Here is a 26084-nt window from a genome sequence, read left to right on the forward strand (position 1 = left end):
TTAACTCTATTAATGATGTGTATTTGAACGATATGTTATGTGCCAAAGGCAATGGAGAGGAATCTTACCTCTGATGCCGAGATAGGTAGAGGTGATGTCTGCTTAAGAGCCTATACAAGCAAGGACGTCGTCCAGTATCCTGACCTTGTTGTAAGTGCACCTCTCTTACCACTAACTAATACCATTATGAAATGTCATTATATAACTTTAAATTATTTTATGTTCATTTGTATTAATTTTGTCACAGCAAAAACTAGATGAGCTTTATAATAGCAATCTTGCTTCTAAGATGACCAGCGTTGACGATGCCCTTACACAGGTACTAATAAAGTTTTAAAATTACTTGAGTTTCACAGTAATTATGAATTTCCTAATAACTTGATTTGCAATGTTTTACAGTTGGTTGGTTCTGATAGTAGAGGACGAATGAGTGGTCTGGGTTGCTCAATAAGCAAAACAGGACTGAAGAAGTCAACCCCTACCCGTTCAAAGCTACATAATATGGCAAAAGAAAAAGAAGGCCCAGCGCATGAGATATTAGAGGTAAAGAAATCATTAGTTGATATAAAGTCCTGGGTGGGTATGCATTAAGAGGCACAGTCTGATCAAAACCTCCCATCACCACCAGTGGCTAAATCTACTCAAGGATCATCGGTATGCAATTATAATTTCACTAATGTAATAAGCTTACAATTATATTATAAATGCTAACAATACTAACGCCATTTTATATGTGTACATATAGCCGGATACGATATATATCGGTAAGAAATGCGAGTTGCTTGGTTGGGGCTTACGTGGTGTTGTTGCCCGTGGTCAATTACATGAAGTTAGTCCAAATGCAATTGTCCATTGTGAGCCATTAGTAAAGGGAGCTTTTGTTGTTATCCTTTCTGAGATTATACACCCTGATGCTCCTTTGTGGAAAGAAGATAGATTCGCATCTACATTTGTAAAGGCCGGTCCGGATCACTTGTGCAATGGGGCAAGCAATCAATGAGATTCCTATAATTTGAACAAATATAGTACTATATAATTGAACATGTAGTAATTTGGCTTAAGTGGGTTTTGGTTGGGGCTTACATGATGTTGTTTTTGGCTTAAGTAGTTACTCTATATGATGTTTGGCTTCTTTTTTTTTTGATACTCTATAGTTCATCGATATTTATAGTCTGCGTGAATTTTGCACTATATATTTGAATATATTTATAGTCTTAGGCTCCATTTGGTCATCACATTGGTGTTTATGAATGTAAATTTATCTCAAACCAAATGGAGCTTAAGCCCTTTTTTAACTCTGCCAATGTAACTCCTTGCATTACTGGTCCCAAGCCTGGGTAAAGGAGGAGGGAGAAGGGCTTCAAAGTGAGTTTTATCATTTTTTTTTCATTTTTTGAAGCTTTTATAATTTTTGAGTTTATTTTTGCTTGCAGGCTGGCAGATTTGCTCGCATATGTTGGCGTATGGCCTTACAATTCTCAGAGGTATGCATGGAACTTAAAAGGATCATTGGCCTATAAGTTCATTCATGTTGTATCTGATGATTTTACATTCAGTGGATTATGATGTCAATAGGATCACCTGGTGATGAGAAAATCTGTTGATCTCATTTGCTCACAGATCTGCAGTGCATGGGTTGGAGAATGTATAGCATAGGAGAATGGAAAGTAGAGTGATCTTTCTTCCTTCTGGACCCTCCATGTGGTTGGCAGGAATGATTTTTGGGTATGGTCTTGGATTTGTGATCATCATGGTCGGGACTACCATTGGTATGACATTGCCATATTTAATTGGGTTACTTTTTAGTGACCATATTCATGTGAGGCCTCTTTGCTTTTCAACTGCAACATTAATCTAGTTTGAACAGTGATTGTCATTTGTTACTAATTTCCTCTCTTATTTTCTTCCTGTTGCAATTGCATTTCCAAAGATGGTTGAATAGATGGCCCTAGAAAGCGAATGTAATTAGGCTGGCTAGAGAAGGAAGCTGGTTCCATCAGTTTCAAGTGGTGGCACTCTTCCGAGTGTCACCATTTCCCTACACAATTTTCAACTATGCCATAGTGGTAACAAACATGAAATTTGGACCGTACATGTGTGGGTCAATTGCTGGAATGGTGCCGAAAGCTTTTCTCTACATCTACAGGTCAGTAGTCTCTGAATTTTAAATGATGATATTAGCTGCTTTTCTGATTCAGTGGCAAATTAAAATAGACAAGCTCTGGAATTTTTCACAGATAGGCAAAGGTCCATGTGACTAGGAAACCCCACTTTTTTATTTTTATTGTTTATTTAAGACTAAATCTTAGTATATTTTATTTCCTCACTACTACTAATGTCAATATTGTATTTTGTATTTATATCCAAAGATCTGTTATGAAAACAATAAAAAGAAAACTTTTACTTTTCTATGACTGTATGATTTTTCAAGTTTGTTACAAACCCCTTCTTTTAAAAACCACTAGTTTTTTTAATGACGACAAGGAAACTGCAACATATGAACTGTTGTAATGTGATTCAAGCCGAGGAAAAAAGGAAATAAAAGTTTTGTTTATGGAGACACTCTGTTTTTGAAAATTCTGTTTGGTCATTTTAATGATTTTGAGAAATTGAAACCCATGTAAATAGAATAAATATGAAATCTAATTGTAAGGACAATGGAGAACTCCCTAACTAAAATTTCTTATTTCAGGCACTTGTTGTCCTCATGCATGATATGGGTCCAAACTGGGAGCTGATAAGTGATGCTATCAACAGTGCCCTGCAGTTCAAGGTGAAGTTGTATTTGGATCTTTTTCTTTGGTTATACTAGGAGCACAGTAACTTATAGTGATCTAAGGGAGCTGGAGCATTTTCTGAGTATGGAGCATAGTAATTTCATATTATTTACGAATTACTGGAATATGAAGGATAGCTTATTAAATGTGTTGACGCGCTTGGCCGTAATGAAAATGATACTATTTAATAGTTAGAAAATGAGTTTCTAATGGAGGAAATCTAAGGAGCAAATTGTATGCTGAATATTTGCTGCTAGAAGTGCAGTATGAAGACATTATTACAGTATTTTTAATGTCTATTTAAAGTCACAAGCCTCACATTTATTTTAATGTCTGTAACTTGCAGTATGAAGGTCTCAAACACCGAGTGTTTGAGTGTTCCTTGGCTGACCTTCAGGCTGATGAGGATCAGTCCTACAGGATTTTACAACCGACAAATTAAGATCGCTGGTCTGTAAGTGGCAAACCTTGATCGAGGTGCATGTACATGTGAAGACGATAGACAACTACACCCTGAGAATGCTTTGCATTGGATTCACCAAGAGGCGCCCTAACCAGGTTAAGTGAACCTATTATGCCCAGTCAAGACAAATCAGACAGATTTGCAGAAAATTGAGAGAAATCATGGTTAACCAGGCAACATCCTGTGATCTCAAGGAGTTGGTGCTTAAGGTTTAGTGTTTTCATTTTCCCATTCTATCTTCAATTTTCATGGAATGTTTGAGGATTTTGTTTTAGTGGATGGAGAATTTTGAGAGATGACAATAAGAAATATACATGTCATTGTGGTGCAGATATGGTTTTTGCGGGCTGTGGTGCAGATATACACGTAACTGTTAAAATAGAAAGTGCAGACTCCACACTAAATCTGCATTCTATCATTTCTACATCTGATGGGGTAATCAACTTAATCATTCCATTGCCAATCTTAAAAAATGTTGTTAAGTTTAAAAAATATTTATCTTTCTGTCTGAACAAATGCTTGTTTCTTTTGTACTGTCTTAGTTATCTTTCTGAACAAATGCTTGTTTCTTTTGTACAATGAATGATATCTTTTCAGAGGCTATTGAACAAGCACGGTGGAAAGCGAACTACTTGGGAGTATCCATTTGTTGTGGCTGGTGTAAATATCACATTCATGATCATGCAAATGCTAGATTTGAACTCCTGTAAGAGTCATCTCTCTCTCTCTCTTTCTCTCTCCCTCCCTCCCTCTGTGTGTGTGTGTTCATGTGTGTGTTCTTTGTGTGTTCATCGTATTTCCTCAGAAAGTGGCAGAAGCGTTTCTAGAATTTCAGTATCTGTTACACCATAGAATTGTTTGTGCATTGAGTTTAGGAGGTTATTGAGAGATAACACAAGCTGCCTTTGAGTTTAGGAGGTTACACCATCTCATAATGTTAGATACGGGGATGTTTGCTACCTTGAAGCAAGTTTTGCAGATATCCCTTTTATCGTCATATCTCTATCACTCTTTATGCATGGGTTTCAGGTCTAGTTTTCCCGATATATACATAAACATACATAAACAATACACATGCAAGTGTCTGTGTGCATGCATGTGTTCATAAATATTGGAATGATCAATTCAATGTAGTTGACTATGTGGTGACTTATGAATTACAATACAGTCGAGCTGTGGTGCCCACTGTGATGAGCATGTTGCAACCAAATCATGCATCAGGTGCAGCCCCTCATGCTGGGAGCTTGTACATGAGTCCAAAAGTCAGGCCGATCCAAAACTCACATGGACCACGTGTGCTCATTGCCAACTTACATGTGTATGTGCTCCTTTATTTGAGGCCTACCTTTATTTGGTCTCATTGACCACCAATTGAAAACTTACGTCCACATGATGCAGGGCTGGTGTCATTACAGCTCCACCGAGGGTCTTGATGTTCTTTTATGCTCATATATCCTCCTATTTAATTCCTTACTACAGATATTTTCAGTGTCTATTGGTGTCATATGCCTCAAAATCCTTCGTCCCATATACCTAAAAATTTCCAAGCAGAGGAGGCTGTCGAGCAAAGGGGAGAGAAGAATGTTGCAGCTTCTGTCCATGTGAATATCATTGTAAAAGCTCTTGAAATCCCCCCCGAGTTCTCCTACCTAGGACTTTAATGAAGAGTGGATAATTGCTTGATCTTGACCCATGTAGCGTGTGAGACCACCTAGAAGCATCAACAGGTGATATTAGTTGCTTGTGGCACTTGCCAACTTCCTACTGAACTAGATGTGTGCTCTCTCTGTTCAATCTTCACACACATTATACTTAAGATTAAATAGTTGTTTTCAATTGCATGTAACATGGATACTCATATATGAAAGTTGTGATACTCTGCTACATATATGTTTCCTCGTGTAAACTCCATATATTGATCTACATTGATTGTATTTCTTTCTTGTTTATTTGTAAAGGTGGTCCATGTTTACAATGAATGATAACACAAAAATGCATTTTCTTTCAAGCACGGTGGAAAGCGAGCTACTTGGGAGTATCCATTTGTTGTGGCTGGTGTAAATATCGCATTCATGATCATGCAAATGCTAGATTTGAACTCCCGTAAGAGTCATCTCTCTCTCTCTCTCTCTCTCTCTCTCTCTCTCCCTCCCTCCCTCCCTCCCTCCCTCTGTTTGTGTGTGTTCATGTGTGTGTTCTTTGTGACACACTAACAAGTCCCAAGCCCAGGTAAATTTGGACGGTTGGTGTCAGATGGGCAGCTCAGCATTCTTGAGAAGCTAACCCGAAATAGCTGAGACAAAGCTATGATGATGACACACATATACATATAGATGGAATGAGTGTTTTTCCTTTTTCTTTTTTCTTTTATGTAATTATTGCCACGAATATTAGTAACATTCTCAAGGCATTGGTATCATCATATCATGATCCTGGTATGAGCACTGCATGAATAATGTTGTGCTAAGTTCATTGCTATCTAAATCTGGGTTCCGTTTTTCATGAAACCAAAAATGGCAAAAAACAAAAAAGAAAAGAAAAGAAAAGGACATGGCACCAATCTCTGCATCAGTGTTTGTAAATGAATCTGTCATAGCCTATAAACTTGAAATTCTATGGAATGTGTAGCTACCTGATTGAGAACTTGTCACTAATGATGGCTTATATATATTTACAGCAAAACCAAGGACGTTTGTTGGATCGGTTTTCAGCCAAATGCTTTCAGGTTAGACAGAAGTGTCTATGGCCCTTAGACCTGAGAATATGTTTTTATACGTGGGGCATGCCCGTGGTGTAGTGATCTAGACTATTGATCTGATGGCCCATTTTGGAATTGGGAATTTCCAAAAAATCTCACTGATATGACAATCCTAATTGATTGGGAAGAAGAAACAACAACGGCCTACATTTTCAAGGAAAAGGCCAGAGATTGGAATGACTGGGATCTTCCAATCTTTTCATGCCTGTTTTGCGTCTAAACAGGGTTGGATATTTGGGGATCCTCTCTCTTTTTTTTTTTTACTTTTGCCCCTTTATTTTTCTAAAGACTAAAAACTTTGATACTGGCAGTGTGCAATGGAGGTTACGTAGGCACCTAGATTACTTAGAAATTGTGTATGCGGCATACACACTACGTGAAAAATGGAAAAAAATGACGGATTTAGAGACGGTTCTGGACCGTCTCTAAAATTGCTTGGTTTAAAGACACTTTAGAGACGGCCGTAAACCGTCTCTAAACTTTTAGACGGCCCTTGACCGTCCTTATTATTGTCTTGAAAATTTGAACATCCACAAATCATTTGAGACGGTCGAAAACGATCATTAACTGTAGATAAAAGACGGCCATTGACCGTCTGGAATAAGAGACGGTCCCTGACCGTCTTATATGCTGGAATTTGAGACGGTCAAAGACCGTCCCTATTAGAGACGGTCATTGGCCGTCTCTTACTGGTAATTTGAGACTGTCAAGGACCGTCTCAATTAGAGACGGTCGTTGGCCGTCTTTTCCTGTAATTTAGGACTGCTAAAAATAGTCTGTATTAGGGACGGTTCTTAGCTGTCTCTGTTTGAGACTGTCAAGGACCGTCTCTATTAGAGACGGTCATTAACCGTCTTGTCTTAGTAATTTGAGACTGTCATGGACCGTCTCAATTATAGACGGTCAACGGCCGTCTTTTACTACTTCTGCAAGGGAGGCAAAAATAACCTGCATTAGGGACGGACCTTAGCAGTCCCTATTTGAGACTGTCAATGACCGTCTCTATTAGAGACGGTCCTTAGCCGTCTTATTGTGGTTATTTGAGACTGTCAAAGACTGTCTACATTAGACTAATGCTCAACTCAAACATTAAAAATAAAAAAAAAATTATGAATTTCGAAAAAAAAAAAAGTTAAAAAGCTTAGAAAAATAACTAACAATGTTTAAGAAAAAAATTTAGATTTTGAAATAAAAATTAAGAACTTTTAATAAAGTTGATAATTTTGAAAAAAAAATTTCGATAAGAAAATGATATTTTGAAAAAGAAAATTTTAAAAATTAAACAAAATTGTAAAAAAATTGTCAAATTGCAAAAAATATATTTTTTTAAAAAGAAAACTAGATTTTGTATTTTGAAAAGAAAATTTAAAAAGTTGTATAACAAAAGTGATATTTAAAAATGATATTTTTTTAAAATTAAACAAAATTGTGAACAAATTGAAAATTAAAAAGAAAACTAGATTTTGTATTTTGACAAGATATTTAAAAAATGATATTTTGAAAAGAAAATTTTAAAAATTAAACAAAATTGTGATAATAAAAATGAAAATTAGATTTTGTATTTTGACAAGAAAAATTAAAAAGTTATATAACAAAAGTGATATTGAGAAAAATGATATTTTGAAAAAGAAAATTTAAAAAATTAAACAAAATTGTAAATTATATATATATATATATATATTAAAAAAGAAAACTAGATTTTGTATTTTGAAAAGAAAAATTAAAAAGTTATATAACAAGATTTCGATAAAAAAATGATATTTTGAAAAAGAAAATTTAAAAAATTAAACGAAATTGTGAAAAAATTGACAAATTGTAAAAAAATATATATATTTTTTAAAAAAGAAAACTAGATTTTGTATTTTGACAACAAAAATTAAAAAGTTATATAACAAAAGTAAGATTAAAAAAATGATATTTTGAAAAAAAAAAAAGAAATTAAACAAAATTGTGAAAAAATTGAAAAAATGTAAAAAAATATATATTTTAAAAAAGAAAACTAGATTTTGTATTTTGACAAGAAAAATTGAATAAAAAAAAGGATCTATACCAAATTAAATGGATGTGGCCTACAATACACAAGGTGGGATTAAAAACATGTAAACGTGAAAAGAAAAAAGAAAAAGAAGAAGAAGAAGAGTGTTAACTCGAGGTTAAAAAAAATATACACGTTTAAGAAAGAGGAGTGCAAATCAAAGTTCCTCAATACCTTGGTAAAAAAGAAAATGGTCTAAATTCAACGGTAATATCAGATGGTTGAGATTATCCAATCATTGTGATATTAAAATAAGTGTTCTACCCAACATAATAGATGTGCCCTTCAACACAAGTGCAGACCAAAGGAGATTGAAGCATATAGATGTTTAAAAAGAATAGTACAAGTCAATGTTCTTCAGGATAGTCAAAAAGAAAATGGTCCAAATTAATCCAACGGTAATTTCAGACAATTAAGATCATTCAATCAGTGTGACCTTTGGAGAGGTACAGGTATGCCAGGTGTTGCCAACATTAAGAATTGGTACCAAATGCATACATTAGTATAGGCCATTCTCATGTTATCATTTTTCGGCTATTAACTCGTCTCCAAAGCAATGAGATGTAAACATGCACAGCTTAGATATAATTTAAGATGTTTGTTAATTAAAAAGGAATTGGAATATAGTTTAAGCCAAATGGAATCTAAAAAGAAAAAGAAAAAAAAAAAGACGACTGACATCCATCAAATCATACCAAGTCTACCAATTAGATTTTGTATTTTGACAAGAAAAATTAAAAAGTTATAACAAAAGTGAGATTTAAAAAATGATATTTTGAAAAATAAATTTTAAAAAATTAAACAAATTTGTGAAAAAATTGACAAATTGTAAAAAAATATATATTTTTTAAAAAAAGAAAACTAAATTTTGTAAAAAAAAAAATGTTAAATTTATTTATAATAAAAATGATATTTAGTTAAAAGAGAAAAAATATATACATTTTGAAAAAAAAATGTTAAATTTATTTGTGAAAAATAAAATTACTAAATTATTAGGCACATCCACTAATTGAACCTTTAATCGTTTTTGGACAATCAAATCAGTTCAAATTGAAGAGTAAATAACTTCAGATGTTTAAATCAAATTTCACTGAAATTGTTGGTTAATCTTGTATGCCCAATATCTTTCTCATATATATGTAGCCTGATTGAGGCGAGTAACTAGTCAAATTGAGAATTAATTAGTAAAATAGAGTGAATGAACTAGACATGTGAAATGGGCCAAATATTCTGGTTAAAATTGTGACCCAACTTATAACTGACCTTGTGAGAACCTAAGAATTGATGTTAGTAAGTTTTGTGGGCCTCATCATGATGTGTGTCGAACATCAACATCATGGATTTGATGTGTCCCATTTATAGTTATGAGATATCTCAAAAATCATCGGTAAACGAAACTCGAGTGGGCCATACCATTTAAAACTATGTGAAGACATCCTAAAAAATATAAAAGCACTTGGTGGGGCCCACATGAGTTTTGGATGCGGTTGAAACTTGGTCTGACCCCTCATCCAAGTGGGACACACATAATGAGTGGGTTGGATATGTGAATCACATTTAGGCAGGCCCAATATATGATTATGAATTTTTTAAGGAAACCTTTCTCCACTACATTTAAGTGAATTACTCGTTACCTTTATCAAAGTAAACTCTGTGGGGTTCACCGTTATTTATTTATTTTATCCACTCCATTCATCCATGTTAACAGATAATTTGAGGTCTAAAGAACAAACAGGAAGCATATCCAAAGCTCAAGTGGACCACACCATAGGAAATAGTGTGATTGAACCTCTACCATTTAAAATTTCTTGGTGGCTATAGAAGTTTTGGATCAAGCTGATGTTTGTGTTTTCTATTCATTTATATATTTTTGATATTATGAACAACCTTTAATTGTTTTTGGACAATCTGATCAATCCAAACATGAAAAGTAAATAACTTCAGATGTTTAAATCAAAATTCACTCAAATTGTTAATCAATCTTGTTTGCCCAATATCTTTCTCATACGAAATATGTTCGAGGCGAGTAACTGTTTTTGGATGTTGGTCGGTGCTCTATGGGTCCCACCATGATGTATGTGTTTCATCCATGCTGTCCATCCATTTTTACAAATCATATTAGGGCAAAATACTAAAAATGAAAGGGATATAAATCTCAGGTGGACCACACCACATGAAAACAATAGTGATTGGATATCCACCATTAAAACCCTCCTAAGGCCCACTGTACCTTTTATTTGACATCCTATCTGTTGATTAGGTCATACAGGCCAAGATGAAGGGAAAAAAAATATCAGATTAATCCATAACTTTATATGGCCCCCAAAAGGTTTTTAATGGTCGACGCTCATTCAACACTGTTTCTTATAATGTGGTCCAATTGAGATTGGGATATACCTCATTTTTTGTCTCATACCATAAAATAAAATGAAAAATAGATGGATGACAAGGATGAAACATGCACATACATCATGGTGGGGCCCACAGAGCACAGACCATGTGACCCATGATTGCTCATAAGAGAGACTCACTCTCTGTCCTCTCTCACTCTCTCTCTCTCTCTCAGATGGATGACGTGGACATAATGGACCATACCACAGGAACACATTAGGAATAATGATTTCCACCGTTGAAATCTTCCTATGGCCTACAATGATTTTTATTTGTCATCCAACCTGTTCAATAGATCACAAATACATGGATGAAGGGAAAACTAAAGTATCAACTTGATCCAAAACTTCGGTGGCCTTACAAATTATTTTAATGGTAGATGTTCAGTTTATACTATTTCCTATGATGTGGTCCACTTCGAATTTTTATAGGCTTCATTTTTGAACTTATGTAATAAAATTATATGTTAAAATGGATAGATGGAGTGGATAAAATAAATAAATTATGGTGGCCCCCATAGGATTTACTCTGTACGCTTGAGAACGGATTGACTACTCCCCTGACACTAACCAATGACTAGTGTTCAGTGCTCTATGGCTCCCACCACGATGTATGTGTTTCATCCATGCTGTCCATATATTTTTACAGATAATTTTACATCATGAGACCAAATATGAGATATATGCAAATCTCAAGTGGACCACATTACAGGAAACGTGTTAAATGAGCGTCGACCATTAAAAATATGATCAATAGGCATAAAAGTTTTGGATCAAGCTTATTTTTGTTTTTTCCCTTCATCTGGTCCTGGATGACCAAATCAACAGATTTGATGTCAAATAAACAGTACAGTGGGCCTTAGGAGGATTTTAATGGTGGATATCCAATCACTATTGTTCTCATGTGGTGTGGACCACCTGAGATTTATTTCCCTTTAATTTTCAGCATATAGCCTAATATGATTTGTAAAAATGGATGGACGGCATGGATGAAAATCATACATCATGGTGGGGCCCACAGAGCACCGTCGAATCTCGCCCAAAATTGGGCGCACGCCCAAGTACCTTCCATCTTCTCTCTCTCTCTCTCTCTCTCTCTCTCTCTCTCTCTCTCTCTCTCTCACCCCTGCCCTCCCTCGGCGAGGGCTCTCTCTCTCTCTCTCTCCCTCGCCGCCCTCCCTTCCTCGCCGCCCTCTCTCACTCACGCGCATCCTCTCTCTCTCTCTCGGTCCGCTCTCCACCGCACCCTCTCTCTCTCGGTCCGCTCTCCACCGCGCCCTCTATCTGTTTCTGTCTCTCTCTGTGCTCTCTCTCTCGTACATCCACATGAGGTATCTCTCTCTCTCTCTCTCTCAATCTCAAGACCGTTTGAAACGATTTGGTGATTTAGGGATTTGGGGATTTAGGGATTTGGGGATTGGGGATTTAGGGCCCGTTTGGCCGGGTGGATTAGAAGGGATTAAATGGTATTAGGGTGGATGGCATGGATTTCTAGGTAATGATGGTGTTGTCAGTGGATTGTCTTGAGATCCATGGGATTGCTATATCCAGTCTGTTTGGCACGCCCGGCCAATCCCGGGATTAAACCTTCCCATCCCTTCCAATCCCTGGAGCCAAACACGTCCCTGGCAAATTTGAACGGATTAGGGTGGATTGGATGGGATTTAAAGGTAATAATGGTTTTGTCAGTGGATTGTCTTAAGACCCATGGGATTGGGATTAGATCACGACTCTGTTTGGCACGCCAGGCCAATCCCGGGATTTAACTTCCAATCCTTTCCAATACCATCCAATCCCTTCCAATCCGACCGGCCAAACGGGCCCTTAGGGATTTTGGGATATGGGGATTTAGGGATTAAGGTGGGCCCTACTGAGTTTACTCAGTACAATAAGAGCATACTGAGTAACTCAGTATGCAATCCGATTTCGTCTGCAGCACCACCATGATCTATGGCCCCACCATGATGTATATATTTTATCCATGCCATTCATCCATTTTTACAAATCATTTTAGGGCTTTATCCCAAAAATTAGAGCTGGTGCTTTTGATCAGTTGAAGCAGAATGCAACTAAGGGCCTGTTTGGATGCCTGTAACTTTTCAACAGATTTGTCTGATATGTGCTCATGCATAGTATCTTTGAGCTGACTATTCCAAGATTGTATTCCTCCTGCCTGTTCTTGGCAATGCTGGGAGCAATACATTGAAATCATACATGACGAACAGGGTATACTATTTGATGGAAATTCATTGAAGCAGAAGTGGCAGTGAGTTTCACGACATTGTTTCAATGCAATCTGCAAAACACTGTAACAAGAAGCATACACAGATTTAGTGTACTAGGTCTTAACCAATCAGACATTTTGAGAACTGTACAATGTTTGTTTTGTTATTCATCCCTTAAGAACGAAATAAAAATACATATAAAATCTTATTGGGTGCAAAGAGAAAAACAAGGCCCATTGGACCAGTGATGCAATCAGCTGATGTAGCATGCCACATTAGCATGTACTTCCTACATTGCTTTTTCTTTACCACTGTTTCCAAGGATTTTGTTGTAGGAAATGAGGATTTGCAAATGATATTGATTTTCTGCTGTTGTATACTCGTTCCTTGCTCATTCTATTGCCTTGGTTAAGGAAATGAGTACAAATTTTGCTGATTGGTTTCACTTGTGTTAATATCTTGATTGATTTTGGTTAAAAAATGAACTGTGCTTCTCTTAATACGCTATTTTTCTTGTTGGTTATTCATGTTTTCCCTGATATGATTGGATTTTGTTGCAAGCAAGGAGATTTGAGCTGTTTTTTGTCCCCATGAAGAACTGCTGAATCAAACTGTAGAATCTTGAGTTAGCTCTTCTTCTTCTTCTTCTTCTTTTCTTTTTTCTAATCGGCAATGAAAATTTCATTTCTCAAAAAGAAAAAGAAAAAGGAGGTACCTATCCATTGAGGCAACTGATAGGACAGCAGAAATGGATCGAACATGACCAGTCATAGCATTGTTTACAATACAACCTTCCACCACAATACTGAAAAGAATGGGAAAGAGGATCTCATTTCCTCAGACCCCTGGAATTATCGAATGTTCAGTCAAATGTCTAAATGGACCTGAGATCTCTTTGCTTTTTAGAGGCATTGGGTAGATTTTGGTATAAAACAGTCACCAAACTCATCAGTGTACATGTTCATTTAATGTGGACTGGGCAATTTTTGACACCATCAATTGCTTTATCACTCTACATCAAGATCTTATATATATGGCTTTTATCATTTATGCAAAACACGCTTATATATAGCGTTTTCAAATTGATTTTGAAACCCAGCATTGTTTCAAGAAGAACCTTCATTTTGTTTCATGAATAGAGGATGGACAAGTGATGAGCTTTTTTGTTGTATTAGAAAGAAAATTTGTTAGGAGATGTCTGAGTGAGGCACATGGCATAATTGTGAGTCCATCTCTCCATATGTCACATTGGTTATATATGAAAAGATCATCAACTATCTACCCTGTTTCAATCTAGAAAAAAAGAAGCAGTATTTGGTCTAGCTGGATGTATCTGACTAATAAATTGAACCTTACTGATAAATTGAAAAATCTTTATTTAGTAAATGTTTTCTTGATTTTTTCTTATTCCTTATATTGTTTCCCAGTTATATTTGTGTTGGTTTCAGAGTACAGGTAGCAATAGAAAGTGTTGGTCGATTGTGGCTTATAGGCAAAGGGATGAGTAACCAACAATACGAATATGGGAGGCCTTCTCCAGGTATCCAGATGCTTTTAGATATAATTATGTTGTTTTTAAATGTATTAGCTTGAAATTGATGGAGTAGACCCGGATGTGCGTCGGAGCTATCCGGATGTTTAGCGGGGGTCCCTAGAAGGTGGGAACCGCTGTTATGACCATGATGAAGTCCCATTTCTTACTCAACATTAGAGTGGCTTGGCCATTTGGATGAGCCATGTTTATGTATTTAATACAAATTGATCGAGCAGACCGGATGTGCGTCGGATCTATCCGGATGTTAAGCGGGGTCCATGGAAGGTGGGAACCGTTATGACCATGATGAAGTGTCCATTTTCTATGGACAAGATTGGAGTGGCTTGGGCCATTTGGACAGCCATGTTTATGTATAAACGCGAAATTGATGGAGCAGACCTGGATGTGCGTCGGAGCTATCCGGAAGAGCGGGGTTCGCTGGAAAGAGGGAACCGCTATTATGACCATGATGAAGCTGTCCATTTTTTATGGACAGCATTGGAAGGGCCTAGCAATTTGTGTCGGATGGCCGTGTTTATATCTGTATTTGTAGGGACCATACCCTTAACCTAAACCAAAACCTATGACCTAAAACCTTAACCTATAACCTAAACCTCAACCTTAACCTAAACCTAAACCTAAACCTAAACCTTAACCTAGACCTATAACCTATAGCCTTAACCTAAACCTGTAACCTATAGCCTTAACCTAAACCTAAAACCTAAATGTATTCTCAAATCCCTAAACCTAAACCTACACCTAATCCTAATCTCAACTCCCTCACCTAAACCTAAACCTAAACTTGAAAACCAAAACCTAAACCCGATCCCGAACCCGAACCCGATTTCCTAAACCTAAACCTTAACCTATTCTCAATTCCCTAAACCAATTGCTTATAACCTAAACCGAAAGCTAAACTTATACCTTAACCTAAACCTATAACCTATAACCTAAATCAAAACCACGTTTCCCTAAACCTAAACCTAAACCTATAACCTATAACTTAAATCAAAACCAAAACCAAACCTAAACCTAAACCTAAACCTAAAACCTAATGTATTCCCAAATCCCCAAACCTAAACCTACACCTAATCCTAATCTAAACTCCCTAACCTAAACCTAAACCTAAACTTGATAACCCAAACCTAAACCCGATCCTGAACCCAAACCCGATTTCCTAAACCTAAACCTTAACCTATTCTCAATTCCCTAAACCTATTGCTTATAACCTAAACCGAAACCAAAACCTATACCTAAACCTAAACCTAAACCTAAACCTATAACCTATAGCCTAAACATAAACCTAAAACCTAAATGTATTCTCAAATCATTAAACCTAAATCTGAACCTGAACCTAAACCTTAACCTAGACCTATAACCTATAGCCTTAACCTAAACCTGTAACCTATAGCCTTAACATAAACCTAAAACCTAAATGTATTCTCAAATCCCTAAACCTAAACCTACACCTAATCCTAATATCAACTCCCTCACCTAAACCTAAACCTAAACTTGAAAACCAAAACCTAAACCCGATCCCGAACCCGAACCCGATTTCATAAACCTAAACCTTAACCTATTCTCAATTCCCTAAACCAATTGCTTATAACCTAAACCGAAAGCTAAACTTATACCTTAACCTAAATCTAAACCTAAAACCTAATGTATTCTCAAATTCTCAAACCTAAACCTACACCTAATCCTAATCTAAACTCCCTAACCTAAACCTAAACCTAAACTTGATAACCCAAAGCTAAACCCGATCTTGAACCCGAACCCGATTTCCTAAACCTAAACCTTAACCTATTCTCAATTCTCTAAACCTATAGCTTATAACCTAAACCGAAACCAAAACATATACATTAACCTAAACCTAAACCTAAACCTAAACCTATAACCTATAACCTAAACATAAACCTAAAACCTAAATGTATTCTCAAATCCTTAAACCTAAATCTAAACCTGAACCTAAACCTTAACCTAAACCTATAACCTATAGCCTTAACCTAAACCTGTAACCTATAGCCTTAACCTAAACCTAAAACCTAAATGTATTCTCAAATCCCTAAACCTAAACCTACACCTAATCCTAATATCAACTCCCTCACCTAAACCTAAACCTAAACTTGAAAACCAAAACCTAAACCCAATCCCGAACCCGAACCCTATTTCCTAAACCTAAACCTTAACCTATTCTCAATTCCCTAAACTAATTGCTTATAACCTAAACCGAAAGCTAAACTTATACCTTAACCTAAACCTATAACCTATAATCTAAATCAAAATCACCTTTCCCTAAACCTTAATCTAAACCTATAATATATAACCTAAATCAAAACCAAAACCAAACCTAAACCTAAACCTATAACCTATAACCTAAACCTAAACTTAAAACCTAGTGTATTCTCAAATCCCTAAACCTAAACCTACACCTAATCCTAATCTAAACTCCCTAACTTAAACCTAAACCTGAACTTGATAACCCAAACCTAAACCCGATCCTGAACCCAAACCCGATTTCCTAAACCTAAACCTTAACCTATTCTCAATTCCCTAAACCTATTGCTTATAACCTAAACCGAAACCAAAACCTATACCTTAACCTAAACCTATAACCTATAACCTATAACCTGAACATAAACTTAAAACCTAAATGTATTCTCAAATCCTTAAACCTAAATCTAAACCTTAACCTAAACCTTAACCTAAACCTATAACCTATAGCCTTAACCTAAACCTGTAACCTATAGCCTTAACCTAAACCTAAAACCTAAATGTATTCTCAAATCCCTAAACCTAAACCTATACCTAATCTTAATCTCAACTCCCTCACCTAAACCTAAACCTAAACTTGAAAACCAAAACCTAAACCTAAACTTGAAAACCAAAACCTAAACCCGATCCCAAATCCGAACCCGATTTCGTAAACCTAAACCTTAACCTATTCTCAATTCCCTAAACCAATTGCTTATAACCTAAACCGAAAGCTAAACTTATACCTTAACCTAAACCTATAACCTATAACCTAAACATAACCTAAAACCTAAATGTATTCTCAAATCCCTAAACCTAAACATACACCTAATCCTAATCTCGACTCCCTAACCTAAACCTAAACCTAAACTTGAAAACTCAAACCTAAACCCAATCCCGAACCCGAACTCGATTTCCTAAACCTAAACCTTAACCTATTCTCAATTCTCTAAACTATAGCTTATAACCTAAACTTAAACTAAACCTTAACCTAAACCTTAACCTAAACCTATAACCTATAACATAAACCTAAACCTAAACCTGTAACCTATAACCTAAACCTAAACCTAAACCTAAAACCTAAATGTATTCTTAAATCCTTAAACCTAAACCTAAACCCTAACCTAAACCTATAACCTATAGCCTTAACCTAAACCTATAACATATAACCTAAACATAAACCTAAAACCTAAATGTATTCTCAAATTTCTAAACCTAAACCTACACCTAATCCTAATCTCAACTCCCTAACCTAAACTTAAACCTAAACTTGAAAACCAAAACCTAAACCCGATCCCGAACCCAAACCCGATTTCCTAAACCTAAACCTTAACCTATTCTCAATTCCTTAAAGCAATTGCTTATAACATAAACCGAAACCTAAACTTATACCTTAACCTAAACCTATAATTTATAACCTAAATATAAACCTAAAACCTAAATGTATTCTCAAATCCCTAAACCTAAACCGACACCTAATCCTAATCTCAACTCCCTAACCTAAACCTAAACCTAAACTTGAAAACTCAAACATAAACCCGAACCCGAACCTGATCCTGATTTCCTAAACCTAAACCTTAACCTATTCTCAATTCCCTAAACCTATAGCTTATAACCTAAACTTAAACCTAAACCGTAACCTAAACCTATAACCTATAGCATAAACCTAAACCTAAACCTAAACCTGTAACCTATAACCTAAACCTAAACCCAAAACCTAAATGTATTCTCAAATCCTTAAACCTAAATCTAAACCTTAATCTAAACCTAAACCTTAACCTAAACCTGTAACCTATAACCTAAATATAAACCTAAAACCTAAATATATTCTCAAATCCCTAAACCTAAACCTACACCTAATCCTAATCTCAACTCCCTAACCTAAACCTAAACCTAAACTTGAAAACTCAAACCTAAACCCTATCCCGAACCCGAACCCGATTTCCTCAACCTAAACCTTAACCTATTCTCAATTCCCTAAACCCATTGCTTATAACCTAAACCGAAACCTAAACCTATACCTTAACCTAAACCTATAACCTATAACCTAAACATAAACCTATAACCTAAGTGTATTCTTAAATCCCTAAACCTAAACTTACACCTAATCCTAATCTCAACTCCCTAACCTAAACCTAAACCTAAACTTGAAAACTCAAACCTAAACCCGATCCCGAACCCGAACCCGATTTCGTAAATCTAAACCTTAATGTATTCTCAAATCTCTAAACCTAAATCTACACCTAATCCTAATCTTAACTCCCTAACCTAAACCTAAACCTAAACTTGAAAACCAAAACCTAAACCCGATCCCGAACCCGAACCCGATTTCCTAAACCTAAACCTTAACCTATTCTCAATTTCCTAAACCTAAACCTAAACCTTAACCTAAACCTAAAACCTAAATGTATTCTTGAATCCCTAAACCTAAACCTACACCTAATCCTAATCTCAACTCCCTAACCTAAACCTAAACTTGAAAACCCAAACCTAAACCCGATCTCGAACCCGAACCCGATTTCCTAAACCTAAACCTTAACCTATTCTCAATTCCCTAAACTTTTATCTTGTAACCTAAACCTAAGCCTAAAGCTATACCTAAACCTGTAACCTATAACTTAAACCTAAACTTAAAACCTATTGCTTATAAGCTAAACCTAAACCTAAACCTAAACCTAAATGTATTCTCAAATCCCTAAACCTAAACCTACACCTAATCCTAATCTCAACTCCCTAATCCAAACCTAAACCCGATCCCGAACCCGAACTCAATTTCCTAAACTTAAACGTTAACCTATAACCTAACATAAACCTAAACCTATTACCTGCACTTATAGCCTAAACATAAGCCTAAAACCTAAACCTAAACCTAAAATCGAAATGTATTTTCAAATCCTTGAACCTAAACCTACACCTAATCATAATTTCAACTCCCTAACCTAAACTTAAACTTAAACTTGATAACCCAAACCTAAACCCGATCCCGAACTCGGACCCGATTTCCTAAACCTAAACCTTAACCTTAACCTATTCTTAATTCCCTAAAGCTATAACCTATATACTATAACCTATAACTAAAACCTAAACCTTAACCTAACCCTAAACCTTAACCTAAACCTAAACCAAAACCTATAACCTAAACCTTAACCTATAACCTATAACCTATAACCTAAACTTATAACCTATAACCTAAAACCTAATCCTGAACCTAAACTTAAAACCTAAACCTGAACCTATTTTAATGATCAGTTTTATTTTTAAAAAGTGCTCACTTTTTTGGAAGAAGTTTATGCAATTCTTTATGATTCTAAATTATAATGTTTTGTTGGTTTAATATTTTTTTTTTCAGGTGAAAGACACAAAAAGAAAATTGTTGCTGATTTTTTTTCTTTTTTTAGTTATGATGTTAAACTCATATATATTTATGTGTGGATGAATATAATGTGGATAAGATTGCTTGTGTTTGGATGAATGTAATTTATGTTGGATTTACGTAGTTTGGGTTTAGATGGATGTAGTTTATGTTTGGATGAATGTAGTTTAGGTTTAGATGAATGTGAATGTGAATATTATGAAATATATTATATAACAGGTGGATATCAAGAAGAATATGATGATGTAACAGGTGTATATTGACCCTCTTATAAGGGACGGTCACTGACAGTCCTTTTTAAGGACGGTCCATGACCGTCCTTTTAAAGGACGGTCTGTGGCCATCCTTTGAAGGCCCATAAGAGACGGACTATGACAGTCCTTTTTAAGGACGGTTTATGGCCGTCCTTAAAAAGGACGGTCTATGGCCGTCCTTTAAAGGCTCATCAGAGACGGTCTACAATAATCTTTTTTAAGGACGGTCGATGGCCGTCCTTTAAAGGCTCATAAGAGACTGTCCAAGACCGTCCTTTTTAAGGACGGTTCACGACCGTCCTTTTTTAGGACGGTCATAAAGGACGGTTCACGACCGTCCTTTTTTAGGACGGTCTATGACCGTCCTTTTTTCGTCAACAAAAATGACGGTTTTCGACCGTCCTTTAAGTAATACGACACGTCAAAATTTGACGGCCCTTGCGACGGTCCATGACCGTCCTTTTTGGTCATTTGAGACGGTTTTGGACCATCCTTTTTTCGCAATTTTGGCGTAGTGACATGCAGGTGATTGGTAGTTACATTGTTTGTCGAAGATCCTGAAATTTGATATGGGTTACAGGAATTTGCAACCCCAAACAAATCACCAAAGAAGAAACTGATGTATCGACTCACCAATCGAAAGTTTCCCTATGAAGGTAAGTTGTGTACACATCCCTTTTTATATTCAAGTCATTCCCTTGATTTATGCAAAACTAGGCTACCCAAAATTTATGGACAACTCCCATTGCCTTTGATCTGCTAGAACTAGCATGTGTGGATTGGCAAAAGTGCGAATGCACTTGGCGTAATTAGTAGCGGTGAGGATCTCCCACAATATTGATAAAACTCTATAAAATAGGAAATAACTCAAATTATTATCATAATATGTTGTGTACTCTCTTAGAGCTGTGTATTGGGGCTCACAGTCATATGGTTGTGTATATAGCTAAACATGTATATACCCTTACCATTGTATATATTCTGCCATATGAGGAATTTCCTACATATATACCATCAACATGATTGTTTTATTTGTACACAGAGATAGACATGCTCTAGGGAATAACATGAAGAAAACGTAGAATCAGTATATATAGGGAGTAACATGAAGAAAATGTAGAAACAGGTCCCCTGGAAATGCGTATGTTGAAGGCGATGCATCAAGTACGAGTTATTTCCTAGCAGGCACAACAGTCAACGGTGGCACTGTCACAGTTGAAGGTTACAGCACAAGCAGTTTACAGGTATTACAACTCTCTTCCATGTCTGCATTTGCTGCTTTTTGTACTCATGTACATGTCATCTCATAGATCTTACAATCAGACTATCAGTACTAATTGGACATGACTCCATTTACATTCAGCATCAAACTGGTTGCAGTTGCTTCTCGTAAGGAACACATAAATTTGGAGCAATGGCTGAACGAAAATCGTAGCACATACAAGGATACTTTTTTCGAGGTGATTCACATGCTTTATTTCATTGCCATTGTATGAATGAACTTGTCCTCAATATATGCTGCATTTTTTTTCTCTTAAAGCTTCTTCAACATGAAAATGTTTAGAGACCACCCATGGACATGTCCACTCATGGACATATAATATTCAACCCACCAAAAATAGAGTTCAAGAAAAACTTCTTGAAATCAAGCTTAACCTGAAAGACAATTTCAGTGATAACCTAGTATCGGAGATGCGAAAAAGAAGCACCATGCGCAATCAGATCAATCTAATGCATGGGGTGGCTGGGGCGGTAATAGTGTGGGAGATGCGCAAAAGATGCACCAGATGCAAGCAGATCACCCTAATGCTCACGGTGGCTGGGACAGTAATAGTATGGGAGATGCAAAAAAGCACTAGACACAGTCAGATCAGTCTAATGCATGGGGTGGTTAGAATAGTAATAAAAAGGAAACACAGGCAAGTGAATCTAAAAGACCAACAGCAAAGGAGTGTCCTGGATTTAATTCTTGGAATAGAACGGAAGTGCAAAAGAAGTTGGGAGCGGTTCGACCATATGGCTAAGAAGTTGTGCCATCTGCCCTTCCCCAAACGTGGTTAACCTCCCGTTTGCCCCTTTTAACTACTGTATATTTTCGTCATCCCTCTGATGAATGCACCGCCCAATTTGGGAGCGGTTCAACCATATAGCTAAGCAGTTGGCTTCCATATGTTTAAATAGTTTTTTTTTTTTAAAAAAAAAATTATCAAATCATCTGAATTAGGAAAAATCACTTTAAAAGGCCTATTTCAGTATTAAGTACTGAAAACAAGTTTTAATAAATGGACCGAAGTTCTTGATCTGCGAGATGTTTGCCATTCTGATTATCAGGATCATTGCTTTCAATTTTAGAGAATGAGTTGCTCTCTTTCATTTGATTATTTGTCAATAGGCACGCGCCAAACAATGGGAAGTGACCAATGATCAAGGCAACCATTGTGTCCAGTCCTCTGCAATCAACAATTTGCTGACAGCCATCAGGATTCTCATTTGTTAGGTTCATCAAAACCTGCAAAGAGGAAAATAAATTAAAAGTTTAAAACTTTTGAGAATTCAATTCCATGCTCTACCATGACACACATATACTGAAGTGGGTCCCTTAAGAATTTAATAAATAAGGATATAAAAGACGATAAAATAAATAGCCGAAAAAAAAACCAGCAATCAGGAATTGGAGGTAAAACTAATAGGCGAACATTTTACTCTCATATAACAGTCTCAGCTATAAAATGGAAGCACAATCAAGAAATGTCATGATATTTAGCTTGTTCCTTTTCTAATCCTGAACTAATTTGGTACTCTATGGTTCAACATATTTCTAATGGCAGGTTTACTGTAGATTAAGCCCAGTTTCGCTGCATGAAAGGTTATGGAATCACATGAAAGGTTATTTACTGGTTAGCTTTGTATCCCTGCTAGGTCTGAAAATGAAAATATGCCATTTCGTCGAAAAATCTGACAGATTGCAGCGGGGGTGGTGGTTTGGATCAGTCAAATGGACCTTGTTGCAGTAGACATAAGGTGTTTGGTTTTACTAGCTGGACACTTGCCAAGGTGTTCTACAATAGTCAGATTCAATATTAGAGTAGACATGGTGTTTTAATTATGTGACACAGACTTCAGATAATCTTCCCAGTTATTGTTTGCCTTCTGCTCCGACTAGAAGTATTGGCTATGTGCTGCAGGTACGATCTGCTACACTCGACACATGGCTTCCAGAATAGGTTGCATTTATTCAAAGTAAGCATGCAGAACACTTCTCAGGCTTACATTTCTTATGAGCTTTTTAATTGCCGTAAATCTGCCTACCAATGAGGACAGCTTCTTAACCGTCTTTATATTGATTTTAATATTGGTCTTACTCTTTTAGTTGTATGCAGCAATGGGAAATGAGAAGTCAAATAGCTGCTGGGAAGCAGAACTGCCTCCAAATTATGATAGAAATCTTTTGGTGGGCTCTAGCTGATGAATAGCTTGGATCCATCACATGTGCTGCGAATCACCTTAACACCCATCTTATACGTAAAATCTATTTGTTTAGGGTCTAAACACCTTGGTCTTATTGGATGTCTTTCACTTAGCAATACGAGATTTCTTGTGCATCAACTAAAGCTTTGTGTTTTCCTGAATTGTGCATGGTAAAATGGGATTTCACTAACTTGTTAGCATGCCTGACTTGAGCTGACAAAACAGGTTTCTTCTAATTCAAAAGTAGAGCCGGTCCCAGTGCAGGCTGATTCAACACAGAAAGTGCAACCTAAACCCAATATCCCACCTACAAAGGTTGATTATGCCGTTGATCTTTTCAATATGCTTTCTATGGATGGCCCAAGTCAAAATGGGTGATATTTTTGGGATCCATGACAAGCTTGAAAGTTATTCATGTCCACTGTAAAGTAAATGAGTCAATGTCTTGCTTGTAAATATGTAGTTTTCACTTTCAGGTTGTTGAAATCATTGACCGGTATGAGACAGTGCATTCCAGAGAGCTCAAGAGGCAATAAGCTTGCATTTATACAGGACCTGAAAATGGACAAAACCTGCACTAGGACAGTAACAGTAAGATTTCCTTGTAATTATCATCATCTGCTGATTGTAAAATTTCCCCCTATGTCTGGGATTTATCTCTCTACTGAACTATAACTGCATTTTAGAGATGTGTTAAGATCACTAAAAGTTCTAGGATTTCAGCTCAGCGATTGAGCTTTAGAAGAGTGATTCTTCTATTGTTTTTTAGTTGTGTGATCCCTATGAAGCTGTTGAACTCCTGATGGATGAAAGATTCTTGTTTGTGTCTTGATGATTTCCTGCTGCTTTTCTGGATATATTTGGATCAGTCTTGACATGTGAAACATTTGCTTGTTTTTTGAAGTTGTGGACTGGGGAAACTTAAAAAACCTAAAAAGTGGGGATTTGAGAGCTTAAAAAACTTAAAATTCAGGACTTTGGAGCTTATGAAAATGATCAAAAATAAAATAACATTTGATCCCTTCAATTAAGATCAGGGCTAAAGTTGGGAATTTAAGAGGGTCCAGTGTCTCATTGTTTTGGTGATTCATCTACCACCACCATACTAATCTTGATGTGATCTTTAGTCTTTCTTCATGAACTGAAAGTGGGTATTTGGAATTATAGTTTTCTTTTTTTCCGACAGAGATTTGAATTTTAGATGTGTTGCTCTTTCCATGCGAATCTGATTTTCTTCTAACAGCTTTCTTACTGTAGATGGGGTGTTAAGAAGCCTCAAATCATGAAAAATTCTGTCACGATCTTGTCGCGTGCAGGTCTTGGGATGGCCATGTTCAGTCTTGGTAAGATCATTGATATGCTCATTCGACGCGAGGGGTGTCATCAAGAAATATGACTGTCCCGAACAAAGTAAGTTTGCTTATTCTATGTACTTGTTATGAATTTCTTAAATCTATATATGCTTTTTGATCACCGTGCCTTCTTTTCTTGAAGTTCTTGAAGAATTCTTTCATTTAAGACTTGAGTTCTATGTAAAGAGAAAGGTGAGCTTTGATCTAGGCCCCCCATTTTTTCTTTTTGGTAATTGAAAAGATGGTAGAATTGACTTGTTACTTTCATGCAGAAAGTAATGTTGGATAATCTTGAGAAGGAAGAAGCCCAGGTGGAGGAGGTGACAAGACAGATGGAGGGTAAGCTTCTAGACAAGTTGGAAAGAACCAAAGAAAGAACAACACCAAGAAAGCCAATGAAGCAAATACTGTTGTTGAATCTGTAGCATCAGTTAGTACTATAGTTGAAACTGGTAGGCATCATTCTTTTCTGATGAATAAAAATTCATCTTTGTCAATAAGCCAGTGTTTAGGCGTACACGCCAATCGGTAGCACAGAAATTGAAACCCAAAATGGGTGGATTATCAGTTACCATTTTTTTTCCATCTTGAAGATTTCATTCATCTTAATGCATATTATCTTTTTCTCTCTGTAGGACATGTTTCTGAGGGGGCAAAACCCAAAGGCAGGGGAGCTCCGAAGAAGGCTCCTGCTAGAAAGGTGTGCTTGCAAATCCTGAACTTCTTATTTCCCTAGTATCTCCCTGTTTTTGTGGACTCCTCATTGCCTTTTTGGTTTCGATCTTTTAGGAAAAATGCCGTTGATGGTGAAGAGGAAGATGATGAGTTGCTCGAGCTGAAAGAATGAATGATGAGGTGCTCGAGCTGAAAGAATGAATGATTGTGTTGAGACCAAGGCTGAAGTTTGAAATGAATGATTGTGTTTGATTGAATGAATGAATGATTGTGTTTGATTGAATGAATGAATGATTGTGTTTGATTGAATGAATAAATGATTTAGCCATGAAGTATTTATTTATATTAACTTATATTAGTTATCAGGGTGTACTACAATGGTAAGAACTGCCATTACTATTAAAATTTTCTTATTAACAATAGGCATTAGCTACAGCTATTAACCGTAACCTTTTGTTGAAAACCGCAGCTCTTACTAATTTTAGCCTTTTGCTATGGTTCGCATTCTACTTTTCGCTACAGATATA

General features: G+C 36.2%; 4 long non-coding RNA genes across 4 annotated transcripts; all 4 read left to right on the top strand.

Moving 5' to 3' along the window:
* The first annotated feature begins 994 nt into the window (after positions 1-994).
* Positions 995-3319, top strand: LOC131220603 (uncharacterized). The gene is made up of 3 exons (XR_009158718.1): positions 995-1484; positions 2693-2773; positions 3124-3319. It is a non-coding gene; the product is annotated as an uncharacterized LOC131220603 (long non-coding RNA).
* Positions 3320-20644: 17325 nt separating this feature from the next.
* On the top strand, positions 20645-21509 carry LOC131220604 (uncharacterized). The gene is made up of 3 exons (XR_009158719.1): positions 20645-20718; positions 21105-21306; positions 21443-21509. It is a non-coding gene; the product is annotated as an uncharacterized LOC131220604 (long non-coding RNA).
* A 1375-nt stretch (positions 21510-22884) lies between these two features.
* On the top strand, positions 22885-25611 carry LOC131220606 (uncharacterized). Its single transcript, XR_009158721.1, has 4 exons — positions 22885-23302; positions 23443-23845; positions 24007-24121; positions 25518-25611. It is a non-coding gene; the product is annotated as an uncharacterized LOC131220606 (long non-coding RNA).
* Positions 24727-25226, top strand: LOC131220605 (uncharacterized). The gene is made up of 3 exons (XR_009158720.1): positions 24727-24940; positions 25025-25074; positions 25155-25226. It is a non-coding gene; the product is annotated as an uncharacterized LOC131220605 (long non-coding RNA).
* Positions 25612-26084: the final 473 nt, after the last annotated feature.

Source organism: Magnolia sinica, chromosome 12 (assembly GCF_029962835.1).
Source record: "Magnolia sinica isolate HGM2019 chromosome 12, MsV1, whole genome shotgun sequence".
In the NCBI taxonomy this organism is placed as follows: domain Eukaryota; kingdom Viridiplantae; phylum Streptophyta; class Magnoliopsida; order Magnoliales; family Magnoliaceae; genus Magnolia; species Magnolia sinica.